Source organism: Canis lupus, chromosome 9 (genome assembly GCF_003254725.2).
Source record: "Canis lupus dingo isolate Sandy chromosome 9, ASM325472v2, whole genome shotgun sequence".
Taxonomy (NCBI): domain Eukaryota; kingdom Metazoa; phylum Chordata; class Mammalia; order Carnivora; family Canidae; genus Canis; species Canis lupus.
Window position 1 is genome coordinate 59,990,037 of NC_064251.1, and position 13,916 is coordinate 60,003,952.

Here is a 13,916-nt window from a genome sequence, read left to right on the forward strand (position 1 = left end):
TTCACTTTAATTAAAATATATTTTAGTGGATTTTTTTTTCTGGGACATAATTCATTTTGATGGGAACCCATTGGATTTTAATGGGAAACCTATTAGAGGAACATATTGTGATCTTTAATGAAGCCGGGCTATGTGGAGAACCACCTACAGGTAATTAGAAACCTTCCAGGCCCTTGGGGAATAAGGTGAGATGAACTTCGGTTTGTTTAAGACAATTAATGCAGACAATGATCTGGGAATGAATTAAATGGCCCTTGATTAGGAGCAGCTGTGCAGGTGGCATCCTCAGGAAAATGGGACATGCAAGTGGGGCTTTTAAGAAAGAGTGATTATTAATGCTTATCTGTTTGTATTGACAATCAGCACTTCACCAGGCTGTCAGTTTGTTCAAGTGGCTCCATCTTCCCACCCCACCTTTTCATGCTACCTTTCCCCATTGATAACTTCTGGGTCTGCCAGGTGTCCCAAGGAACCTGCTTGCCTCTGATAGCAGATGGGTGCATCCACGTTGGCAGGCTGGGAGCCCCCACACTCCCACCAGTAGATGGTTCTATATTGATGCACACTTCTACACTGGTGGGGTTGGGAACCTCTGTATTCTCAAATATGGCTGTTTCTACAGTAGTTAGAACAGAAACATCTATGCTTATTCACATGCATGTTTTGTATTTACAGCTCTAGGAGCCACTGTACCCCTAAAAGGAGGCATTGCCCCAAGTCTGGGATGGGCTTATCCCTGCTGGAATACTGAGGAATCCACATTGAAAGAAATAATAAACGGTGCACTGACCATAAGTGCTTTTGTACTATAGAGATAAGGGCATTTCTTCCTTGCCTTGATTGAGGGCCTCTGCTCAACTCTATAACACATCTCTCTCTCCGTTGTCCTATCCCCAGGAACGGAGCTTATTATAGCTGTGGGTGCCTCTACATCCATTAGAATGAAAGCATCTGCAGTGGTTGGGCTGGGAGTGTCTCCAGGGGACAGGAATGGGTATGATTATCTTGAAAGAAAGAACTGGTGAGTCTATACTGGCAAGGGAAGGTGCTTCACACAGGTAGAGATGGGACGCTTCTACACTCATATGAATAGGAATCCCTGTATTTGCTAGATCAAGTGCTTCTATAGATGGGCATGTATTTATTAGCAAGGATGGGCAATTCTATGCTGGCAGGGGTAAGTCCTAGAAAAGAATGGAGCTTTTGCACTGAAAGAAATGGTTGTCTCTTCATTGGTGATGGTGAGCACTTCTACACCGATCTCTGACATTTCCTGACTCCTAACCAGTAAAACCAGAGTGAGTCTAGTGACTTTTCCAAAGTCCCAGACCATTCCCTCAACTCACAACCCAGGGCTACTTTATCCAGAGGTGGAAGAGATGGTCATACTGTGGGTGACATGGGCACAAGGAGAGGCAATGGAGAGAAGAAACAGGACAATGGTCACCTACCTGCCCAGGAGTGGATTAGACAGGGAAAAGCCCAGAGTAGGTTCCAAGCAACTTTCTGGTACTCAGAACCAGTGAGGCCAGGGAAGGTGACAGCCAGGACTCCCCACCAACACCAGGCAGCCCTGAGCCCCTTCCCCAATCCCCTCACAGCTCAAGCTTCTGGCAGGGGCTGCTGTGAGATTCCCCATGCAACCCTGACACGGGGCTGTAGCTAAAACATTGGTCTGGCAGTTTTCCCTCTTTAAGTTGAAGTGTGATGTTGGCAGGCAGTGAGCTGTGGTGGCAGGCTGCCAGAGGGAGCATGTGTTGGAAATCCTTGTTCCATGTTACAGCAATCTGGGGCTCCCCCACCCACAAACTGCTCCAGAGCCAACCAGCCATGGGGGCCAGAGCCTCCCACTGATGGGGAGCAGCCACCGAGAATAGGGAATGATGAGGAACAGAGGCTTAGAGGAACCAGGGATAGAGGAAGACATGAATAGAAGTGGAGCCACAGAAAGAGAAACAGAACCATAGTCAGAGACAGAGAGAGACACACACACGGAGACCCAAGGTCAGAGAGATCCAAGGAAGACAGCATTGAAAGAAAATAAGAAGCATGGGAAATTGGATAAAGATGACAGACTGAGTCCAGTCCTCTCTCCCCAAATTTCCAGTTATAACAGAAAAAAAATGTATTGAGGTAAGTATATATGCTATTGTAACAGTTGTAGAAAACAAGAAAGTCCTCAGCGAATCAAAAACTTTGCGGAGTTCCTGAAAGATGGAAAGTAGACAGGCCTGAATTGACAGAGGAACCCATGGCCCAAAACACACAAGACCATCGCCTATGCAGGGAGGGGCTGGTTCCAGGAATACTCCAAGCTCAGAGTCAACAGGTCCATAGGATACCCAAAGCAGCAGGGGAAACCAATGCAATCATGAGAGTGAACAATTGAGAAGCTGCATTTGGAGCAGCCAGGCTGGCCTATTTCTGACCAGGTGTCCTGCCCATCCCCCATTGTTCATGCTGAGCAGCTGACAGCAGGGGAGTTTACCAATAAGCCAGAATAATGAGTGGACATATTAGGTCTGAGAGTCAGGGACATGCCCTGGGGAATCTAGCGACAGACTAGGAAGAAGACCAACTTCCATCACATACCACTTCCATCACAACCACTCTTTCACAGTGATTAACAGAGACAAGCTCTTGTGGCCAAAATCATCCTTCAGAGACGGGGAGATAGAACAAATCACCAGAGAAAACGAAGAATGCCCAAGCATTTCAGGAAAATCAACAATTGTGAAAGAGAGGAATCAAACTTAACAAATAGAAGACCTAAGACTCAAGGGAATAGACTTAAGAGGGCAAATACAAACAAAAGAAGACTTTAAAGTAGTATTATTACCATCCCTAGGGAGATTGGAGAAGATACCATATCAACAAATTGAGAACAGGCTGTTGCTAAAATGAATCACTAAGAGATCTTGAAAATTTAAAATAATTGTTCAAATTTGAAACTCAGTAGGTTGGCTGAATAGTACAAAACACAGCCAAAAGGAAAATTGGAATAAATTTAAAGACACGCAGCCCCTATGCCACTTCTAGGTGTAAGCTTAGAGAAACTTTTACATGTGTGTAAGGAAATACGTGAGTGTTCACTGAAGAATTCTTTTTATTAGCAAAAATTGAAAACAACCCTTAAGCTAAGAGAATGGATTTTAAAAACTGTGGTTTGGTCACATTACAGAGTCCTATGCACCAGGTAAAATAAATTACCTAGAGCTGCATGTATCCACAGGGATCAATTTCAAAAATAGAATGCTGAGTGAATAAAAAGCAATTGCAAGATGATAGATTGTTATGATATCTATAATATAGTGTTAAAACATGAAAACAATAGTATACACTTTTTCTATGTATTCAGTATAACATCTATAGTCATATTTCAAGAAGATTTACATTAAAATTGGAAAATGTGTATCTAAAATACATAAAGAAATGTTACACTGTGATAATAAAATAAACAATCCAATAATAATGGAGAAATGAACAGAAATTCAGCAAAGGAAGATACATGAATGCAATGATCACATTAAAAATCCCCAGCTTCTAATTAGTCATTAGAGAAATATAAATTAAAATAATGATGTACCACCACACACTAAAGTTAAAAAGACTGGCAATACCAAGTGTTGGCAAGAATACGGAGAAACTGTAACTCTCACAGTTTGCTGGTGGGAATGCAAAATGGCACAGCCAATTTGGAAAACAGTATGTTAGCATCTTACAAAGTTAAAAACACACTTATCCTATGATATAGCTATTTTACTTTCATGTATTTACCCAAGAGAAATTAAAACATATGTCCACACAAAGATCTGAACACAAATGTTCATAGCTGCATTATTCAAAATAGTCCCAAACTAGAAGTAATTTGAATGTTCATCAATTGGTGAATAGATAAATGAATTGTTGTATATCTATACTTGGGAATACTACTTGGCAATAAAAAATAATTAAACATTAATAATGATGCAAAAACATGGCTGAACCTCAAGAATATTACACTAAGTGAAATAAACTACTCATAAAAGAGTATGCATTATCTGATCTCATATATGAAACTCTAAAAAGGCGAAGCTATAGGACAGAAAGTGGTTGTTGTCTAGGGCCAGGGTAGAAGCAGGTGATTAACTGCCAAGGGGCACATGAAAACCTTTTCGGATGATGGAATTCTTTTATATCTTGACTGTGATGGTGGTTACACAATTTTATAGAAATACCAAAATTCATCAAATGGCACACTTAAAAATAAGTGAATTATATAGGATATAAATAATACATTAATAAAAAGGTAATTTAAAAATCATAACGACCAAATTCAACATAGTTGTTACCTATGGACATAAAAGAAGGGGAATGGAATTGGGAAGAGAACACAAAGAGCTTCAACTTTACTGACAATATGTCAGTAAAAAAGAAATACAAAGCAAATATGGCGAAATGTTAAAGCTGGGTAGTGTGTACCAGTGTATTTTATTTGTTATATTATTTATTCTTTATACTTCTTTATATATTTTTATGTTGAACTATTTCAAATTTGATTTTAAAATAATGAACTAGTGAGTTAAAAATAAGCTGAGGGATGGGGCACCAAGGGTGGCTCAGTTGATTAAATGTCTGACACTTGGTTTTGGCTCAGGTAATGATCTCATGGGTCATGAGATTGAGCCCTGTGGTAGGTTCTGTGCTCACTGGGGAGTCTGCTTGAGGATTGTCTCCCTCTGCCCTTCCCCCTACTCATGAGCATGATCTCTCTCTCTCTCTCTCAAATAAATAAATCTTCAAAAAATAAGTTGAGGGATTCTCTTAGACTGTGGTGTAAAATGACAGAGATATGGAGAATGAAAAAATAGTTAAATGACATAGAGACTAGGTACAGAAATTTCAACATTTTTCTGGTCCTTAGTAGGAGTTTCATAAGCAGAAGATGGGGGGTGGTGGTGGATAATCAATCAATCAATAGGAGAACATTTCCCAAAACTGAAGACAGGCAATAATCTGGATAATCAGAGGATCAGTCAAATGTTAAGCAGCATAAATGGAGGGAGAAAGATTCATTCCTGACATACAGTGGTAAAATTTCAGAAGCAAAGTCTTTAAAGCTAGAGGTGGGGTGGTGTTGCTGCTTATTCTCAGAGGAATAAGATTCAGACTGGCAAATGATTTCTATTTAGCAACACTGGAAAACAATAGAAAAAGAGCTTCAAATTTCTGGAGAAAATTGTTTTGATCCTAAGATCCTATGCATAACTCAACTAGCCTTCAAGAGTGAGAGGGATCAAAAATATTTTGGACAGAGTCTCTCTGAATGAATATATTATTCAGACTCTCTAAAAGAATTACTCAAGAATGTTTTGACATAAAAGAAAAAGAAAATGAATACAAGACCAAAAAAATACATGGAGAATGGGATATAGTGATTAAAAAAAAAAAACAGTGAAACTTTGTTGTTAAGTCTAATTTTGAATGCATAATGTAACAGCAGCAGCAGCAATAGCAATGACAACAGTAACCACCCAGGAATTCACACCTTAGGTGATCTCAATGTGGGATGTATTCAGGCGTGAGAAGGGGAGTGAAAGCGTTCTTAACTTGTTCAAGGAGAGGATATAGATCCTGAGGAGTTCTAGACTTATATAGAAAAGTGCAAGTTTAATTATGTGTTAAGAGAAGGAGATTTCTCTTGCTGACTAGAATACAGTGGCTATGGCAAGCCAACCTCTCACTACATCAGTTGGGAAAAAAGAAATATATTGCAAAATCATAGTTTTAAAAACATCACAGAGCTATGGTAATGAGGACTAAATGAGCTAAAATCCAGAGCAGGAAGAGTGCTTCCTAAAGGAGTTAGGAAGGTGATCAGACTTGGGGGCATTTCCCAATTCTAGGTTTGTCCTGAGGATCTTGTTCAGCTGAGGCTAAGAGGCTCTACTGAAGCAAAGAGAACACAGCAAAGCTTTTACTTATCTTGTAGGACCAGTGTGATGGGTGGAAACTATAGAAGTCAATAATATGATATCCCCACAGAACAGTATTTGAGGTCTGGGCTGTGTGGGAGGCTGACTGGCTGGAAGTTTAGAAATTTCTAAAAAATGATGTGAAATCTGTGGTTTCACAATACTTGGTCCCACCAGGGAGAGGAGATGACCTCAAACACTGGTGCTTTCTCCATCAAGAAGTCAAACCTCCCAAGAGAGAAATGGGATCTCTCAGTCATTTAGGGATGAGGAAACAGAGACCTTCTAGTCTCTCAATCAAAAGCCTAGGAGGGCCATGCCAAAAAAAAAAAAAAAAGAATATGTCAGAGATAGGCTGAAACTTACTAAAAGTGCAATTCAACCCTCCTCCAACTCAAGTCCTCATTGTATTTAACTAATCAGCTTCCAATTTATTTGTCTAGCAGAGGAATGGGTAAACCATATTGAATATCTATGATTCTGTTATACACAGTGTGTGGCTTAAAACTGTTTTTAAAAAATTGTTAAACATGTATGGGGCAGGGAAATGCGACCAACAATCAATAGGAAAAAATAAACTTAGCAGAGAACCCATAGATTGATGAGATACTGGAATTATTAGACAAGAACTTATTAACTATTATTAATGTTTTAAATTAAATCATTGAAAAATGGGCAAGATGAGTGAAAAGATGAAGAATTTCAAGATATTTGCAATTTCTAAAAATAATGAAATGAGTATTCTAAAATAAAAAATTTGAGGTGCCTGGGTGGCTAAATCAGTTGAGCATTTGATTCTTGATTTCAGCTCAGGTCATGATCTTGGGGTCATGAGACTGATCCCCACATAGGGCTCCATGCTTGATATAGAGTCTCTTGTCCCTCTCCCTCTTGTGTCCTCTCACACACTCTCTTGCTCAAATAAATAAAATCTCAAAAATAAATAAATTAAAATATGAAAATTGAAATTTAAAACTCACTAAATGAGCTTAACAGCAGTTTAGACACAGCTAAAGAGGTAATTAATGAAGTGGAAAATAGATCAGAAGAAAATATTCAGATAGGTGAGAAGCATGGAGAGAGGCAAAGAATGCAATACACAGAAAAGAGATAAAGACATCTGAGATACGCTGGAAACAAGGAGTCTCTCTCCCTTTTCTTTTTTTTTTTTTCTTTTTTTTAATTATTTATTTATTTATTTATGATAGTCACAGAGAGAGAGAGGCGCAGAGACACAGGCAGAGGGAGAAGCAGGCTCCATGCACCGGGAGCCCGATGTGGGATTCGATCCCGGGTCTCCAGGATCATGCCCTGGGCCAAAGGCAGGCGCCAAACCGCTGTGCCACCCAGGGATCCCTCTCCCTTTTCTCTATTATAATTGTACTCCAAGAAAAAGAGAAAAGAGGAAATGAGGCAGAAAAGACATTCAGAGGGCAGCCCCGGTGGCACAGCGGTTTAGCACCACCTGCAGCCCAGGGTGTGATCTGGAGACCCTGGATCGAGTCCCACGTCAGGCTCTCTGCATGGAGCCCGCTTCTCTCTCTGCCTGTGTCTCTGCCTCTCTCTCTCTCTCTCTGCATCTCTATGAATAAATAAATAAAATCTTTTAAAAAATAACTAATAAAAAAAAGAAAAGACATTCAGAGAGATAATGCCTGAGAACTTTTCAAAATTGGAAAGGCAGCAACCCCTAAATACAGAAAGTTTAGCAAACTACAATGAGATTAAAACAAGGAAAACCATGTCAAAGGGCATAGAGATCATCTTAAAAAGGAAATAGAGAAGGGGAAAAAACACATTACCACATGTGCATCAAAGAACTCTAGTAAGACAGCTAACTTTTCAAAGGAAGCCACAGAAGCCAGAAGACAATGGAATGAAATCTGTAAAGTGTAGAAAGAAAAAAATCTGTCGACATAGAATGCTATACAGAACAAAAATAGCCTTCAAAACTGACATTTAAAATAAATAAAAGTCGAAAAATTCATTGCCAGAACATTTATGCTATAAGAACCACCAAAGAAAAAATTTCAGTCTAAGGAAAACTTTCTCAGATTAGAAACATGAGCCTAGATAGGTGCATGAAACTGCAGGAAAGAATAAAGAAAATAGATAAACATAAGGCTAAAAAACATTTATAACAATGAGACAAATGTGTTGTGAACTTATAAATTATGTGAAAGTAAAATATATGAAAACAATACCAAAAAGATCAGGAAGTGGTAAATAGAATTAAACTGCTGTAATATTCTTACATCTTTCAGAAAGTGGTAAAAGGACTAACTTAAAACCTGAAGCTGAGGGTCAATATCAAATTGTCTATTATATTTTTAACTGAAATTCCAGAAGTAAAAGAGAAAGGAAAATTAGGTCAGAAGAAATATTTGAAGTGATAACAACTGAGAATTTCCCAAAATTAATAAAAGACACCAAACCACAGATCCAAGAAGCTCAGAACACACCAAGGAAGATAACATTTTTTAAAGAGTTATATCATATTCAAACTCCTCAAAATTAAAGACAAATAGAAAAACCTTAAATCTTATAGGCAGCCAGAGATACAGGTACATTACATTATAAAAGAACAAATATGGGATTATAGTAGACTTGTCTCCAAAATTGCCTAAGCCAGTAGCCCTCAGAGTGTTATCATTAAGGTTTTGAAAGAAAAATAACCATCAACTGGAATTATCTACCTAGTGCAAATGTCTTTCAAATATTCAGGAGAAATTAAAACTATCCCTCTTTGAGGGTACCTAGGTGGTGCAGTAAGTTAAGCATCTGACTCTTGGTTTCAGCTCAGGTCATGATCTCAAAGTCATGAAATCAAGCCCCACGTCACGTTCTGTGCTCAGCATCTTAGATGCTTAAGCATTTACCTTCAGTTCAGGTCATGATCTCAGGGTCCTGGGATCGAGCCCTATGTCAGGGTCCCTGTTCAATGGGCAGCCTACTTTTCCCTCTCTACTGCTTGTACTCTCTCACACTGTCTTTCAGATAAATAAATAAAATCTTTCAAAAAATTATAAAATAAATAAATCTTAAAAAAAAACCCAGCCTATCCCTCCTTATAGACAATAAAAGTAGAAAATCCAAGAGGAAAATTGTGAAAAACGATTATAAACTAATAAGACAATTCAGTAAAAAAGCAGTTATAAGAACAACATACAAAAAGTAATACCTTTCTGAGCCATTGGTACACATTCCAGAGGGAAAATTCCACTCATGAGAGTATCAAAAAGTGTAAAGTGCCCTAGAATAAACTTAACAAGAAATGTGTTAGCATCAATGGAAAAAGTACATAATTTTATTGATGTAAATAAAGGAAGGCTTAAAGAAAGACACACAACATTCCCAAAGGGGAAGACTTTATTTCACACACACAAAAATCTATTTTCACCAAATTAATTTATAAATTCAATGCAATCCCAATTAAAATTCTAATGGAATTTTAGGATGCCTTGGTGGCTCAGTCACTTAAGCATCTGATTCTGGATTTCATTTCAGGTCATGATCTCAGGGTTCTGAGATTGAGCCCTTCATTGGCTCTGTGCTGGGCATGGAGCCTGCTTAAGATTCTCTCTCTCCCCCATCTCTCCATCTTTAAAAAATATTCTTATGGAATTTTACCAGCTGATTCTAAAGCTTCTTAGAGGAGGAAACACGTACAAGGATAGCCAAGAAACTTTATAAAGAGAACAACAATGGAGACTACCTATAATCTATTCAAATACAAAGTTATAGTTATTAAAACTTTTTGATATTGATGAGGGAAGACATGAATAGACCATGAAACACATGGAATCTAGAAAATAATTATAAAAGTTTTAGAAGAAAAAGTAAAAGAATTTTTCATAATCTCACAGCAGGAAGACCTTCATTAAACAACTAAACACACACACACACACACACACAAACTCCACAAAAACAAAACAAAACAAAACCAAACAAAACAAAAAACCAAAGAGTAAACCTAAATGGAAGAGGTAGATATGGTAAAACATATATAAAATTTCTGTATGTATCTTAACGGCTAGATTGGAATTGATAAATAGCAAACATCTCATGGTTTACTGCTTTTCTACCTATGGCAGACATCATTAATCAATCCCAAAACAATTTTCCTGCTGAACCCATACAAGTTTTCACAGTTCCCTCCAATAGAATACTTTCGACAGCTACTACCAATTCAGTGTACACTTAGCATTAAAAAATGAAACCATCTGACACCCCAGGGATATACAATCCTTCCCTGTGGGTGTGACCTGTAGGGGTATTCATGAGTTTCTCAGGGTGAAAGGCTTTTGTCAGCACACCATCCTGGAGTGCAGCTCCCTCAGAGCTCTCCTTGGTGCTGAAAATTAGTCTGCATTTCCCTGTAGGCCCCTGGATCTTGCCACTTCCCACCCTGCCACCATTGTTCACATGAACCAAATTTCCCTTAGCTGCCAGAGGTGCACCTTATAAATAAACAAGAAAAGAACAGTTTGGAAGTAACTAGTTCTGAAAGGGAAGTGTTAGAATTTGTTATGAGGTATGATCTAACAAAACCAGAACCCAGGTAATTGTGGGAATGAGAATCAGAATCAGAGAAGATGCGGTGAACATTAGAGCACCTTGCAAACCATGAATGAAGGTGTGCTTCAGGTTTTCAACCTGAAGCACACCTGAAACAGAGTGAAGACAAAGCAGTTCTCAGAGGTAGGAAATCACAACCAAATTCAGGCCCTGGGAAGGGTGAGTGACAAAAAATTATACGGACATTCATTAAATTCAATTATAAAGATCCTTGCTGTGGCTAGTAGATACTTCTTTCTTCATGGATACTTCTTTGTCATCTGGCTTAAAGTCCCAACCCTTTAATTATATGGCTTGGCTTTCTGGAATGGTCAATCTCCATCCTGAGTCATCTCATTAGCATAAAGTTTCTTGGGATCTACTACAAGTCACCTAATTAGCATAAACGGAGAGGCCTATCATGAATAACAAACTCACTCCTATTACTCAGAAAATTCCAAGGATTTGGTGGTCGCCTCCCAGGAAGCAGGGACAAAGGCCAGACAAATTCTTTATTATACTCTGCCTGTACCTTTGTAATTGTCCTTATATCTAGTTCTCCTTAATTTACCCAACTTGAGGGTGCCATCTTTTCTCCACGGGGACCCTGGTACTCTGACTAGTACAACAAATGAAACTAAAATTAAACACATTCATTCTAGGGGTGCTTAGGTGGCTCAGGCAGTTAAGCATTGCCTTTATTTATTTTTTTTTAAATTTTTTTTTAATTTTTATTTATTTAAGATAGTCACAGAATGAGAGAGAGAGAGGCAGAGACACAGGCAGAGGGAGAAGCAGGCTCCATGCACAGGGAGCCCGATGTGGGATTCGATCCCGGGTCTCCAGGATCGCGCCCTGGGCCAAAGGCAGGCGCTAAACCGCTGCGCCACCCAGGGATCCCCCCAAGCATTGCCTTTAGCTTGGTTCATGATTCTGGGGGTCCTGGGATCAAGTCCTGAGTAGGGCTTCATGCTCAGCAGGGAGCCTGCTTCTCCCTCTCCCTCTGCTGCTTCCTCTGCTTGTGCTGTCTTGTACGATCTCTGTCAAATAAAAGAATAAAACCTTAAAAAAGAGAAACATCCCTTCTAGCATTTCGATTGGGAAGAATTTAGTGACATGGCCATATCTAGCTGCAAAGGAGCCTGGGAAATACAGTCCACAGCTGTGTGTCCATGTGCCTACCTGAAACTCTGCTACAATGGCAAAAAGAAAGGATGTGTTTGAGGGAATAGTAGTCTGTCACACTAAGTATTTTATGTTTAAAATTTTATTATTTTTAAAAAGATTTTATTTATTTATTTATTTATTTATTTATTTATTTATTTGAGAGAGAGAGAGAGAGCACGTGTATTAGTGGGGCTAGGGAGAGAGGGAGAGGGAGAGAGATTTCCAAGCAGACTCCATACTGAACACAAAGCCCAATATGGGGCTCAATTCCCCCGATCCCAAGATCATGACCTGAGTCAAAATTGAGAATCACACACTCAACCGATTGAACTACTCAGGTTCTCCTAAGCATTTTAAACATCTTAAAATCTTTGCCAGCTCATCATTTTAATTTGCATTTTTTTTCCACTAGAAAGGAAGAACATGTTTTCATTTCCTTTTGACCATTTGTCTTTATTGCACTGTGATTTATTTTTCAGATTTTGGTCCATTTTTCTATTGACCTTTTAGAGTTTTATTGATCAAATGAGATTTTTTAGGTTTAAAGATAACTCCTTTTTTTTTTTAAAGGAAATTGATAAACCATAGTTCAAAACTGAAATGAAAATAGTAATAGAAATATCACAAAAAAGACAAATTTCAGTGAGCCCCATGTAAGGTGACGTTTCTCTGGAGACTTATTCCTGGTGGATTCAGAGGTACTTGGCCTTGGTCTCTCTTTGCTCATACAGGTCTCCACATGGCCATCCTATGTGTTATCACCTGAGAGCACGCAAATTAAACACATATTGCTATGTTCTCTTCTTTCCAGAGGGTTTAAATTGTTCGTGTTGGAAGAAGGTGGGCACCTAATTTGCAGCCTATTTCTTAAGCACTGGGGACCATCTTCACCAAAGAGGTCCAGTGAGTGTTGGCTCCTTTGGTGGGGGTTCTCAAGAAGACCACTTCTGGAGAATTCTCGTTAGCTCCATTCCCAGGCTGTGATTTCACAAAATATGATTCCAATATCTGTTTGCTTCTCCTCCAAAATAGAGCCTGAGTCAAGGACTTGGGAACCAGGAGTTTCATGGTGAGGTAATATCACAAAACTAGAGCAGGAAAGAAAGGGGAAATGTCAGGGAAGGGTGTGTATTGGACTGGACAAGCAACAGGCAGTCTGCTGGGAAATATCTAGGAAAATGTGTAGAATGCACCTGAAAATTGTCTCTCTAAAGAACAGTAGACAGAGACATTTGTGCCCTGGCTCCCCTCCCCCTGTTGACAGAAGCTGACCACAGGACTGTTAATTCCCCTAGACTTCCCAGCTGCCTTGGAAAATCCCTAAGAGGCCACCATAGCTGCAGCTGTACTTAGAGGTAGGTCAAGCGGATATGGTGTGGGCCACAAATAGCATGGCTATATTGCATTTTTTCAATATGTAAATACCTCAACCACATACTTAGAAAAACAAACATGTTGTATTTTGGGTAGGCCCATGTTGAAAGCTACTGGGACTTCAGCAGTATGGCCTGTTGGGGAAAGGCTAGAAGCAGGATCACGTGGAAAGGGTCTCTAGGTGACTTAGAGTGAATCAAACTCAGATGGGGAGTGGGACAAGGGGTGTTAGGACATGGGGCTCCAGGTATGACAGGTTGCATCCCTGCCTGCAGGGAGGCCGAGGCAGCTGATACAGCACTCAAGGGCTGGACAGGCTGACCCAGAGGTGAGACCAGTGTTCCCAACCATGCCCCATCAGAACAAAGTAGCCATAAGCAGGCAAAGGGGTATATGTGAGGATGCTCATCTTAGCGGTGTTCATTACAGCTCGAAAAAACAATCAGAAGGCATTGGTTACAAATTATGCTACAACCATTAAAAATAAAGCCAGTTTGCATGAATTGCAGAAGACAAAGGACAAATTGACCTGCACTGTACAAAATCCAGACTGTGGGAAACTCTATAAGCCAAATAGCTAGTGCTCCTCAACAGATTTTAAGGAAAAGAACAGGGAGGAGGAGGACTCGTAGATTAAAAGTACCTATTTTTTAAAAAAAAGATTGATTGATTGATTGATTGATGTATTTGAGAGAGAGAGAGAGAGAGAGAGAAGCAGGGGAAGGGGGGAGGGAGTTGGAAAGAGAATTTCAAGCAGACTCCCCACTGAGCATGGAGCCTGATGGGGAGGCTCAATCTCATCATCACCCTGAGATCATGACTCTGAGGTCACAATAAAAAATGAGACACTTAATTGACTGAGCC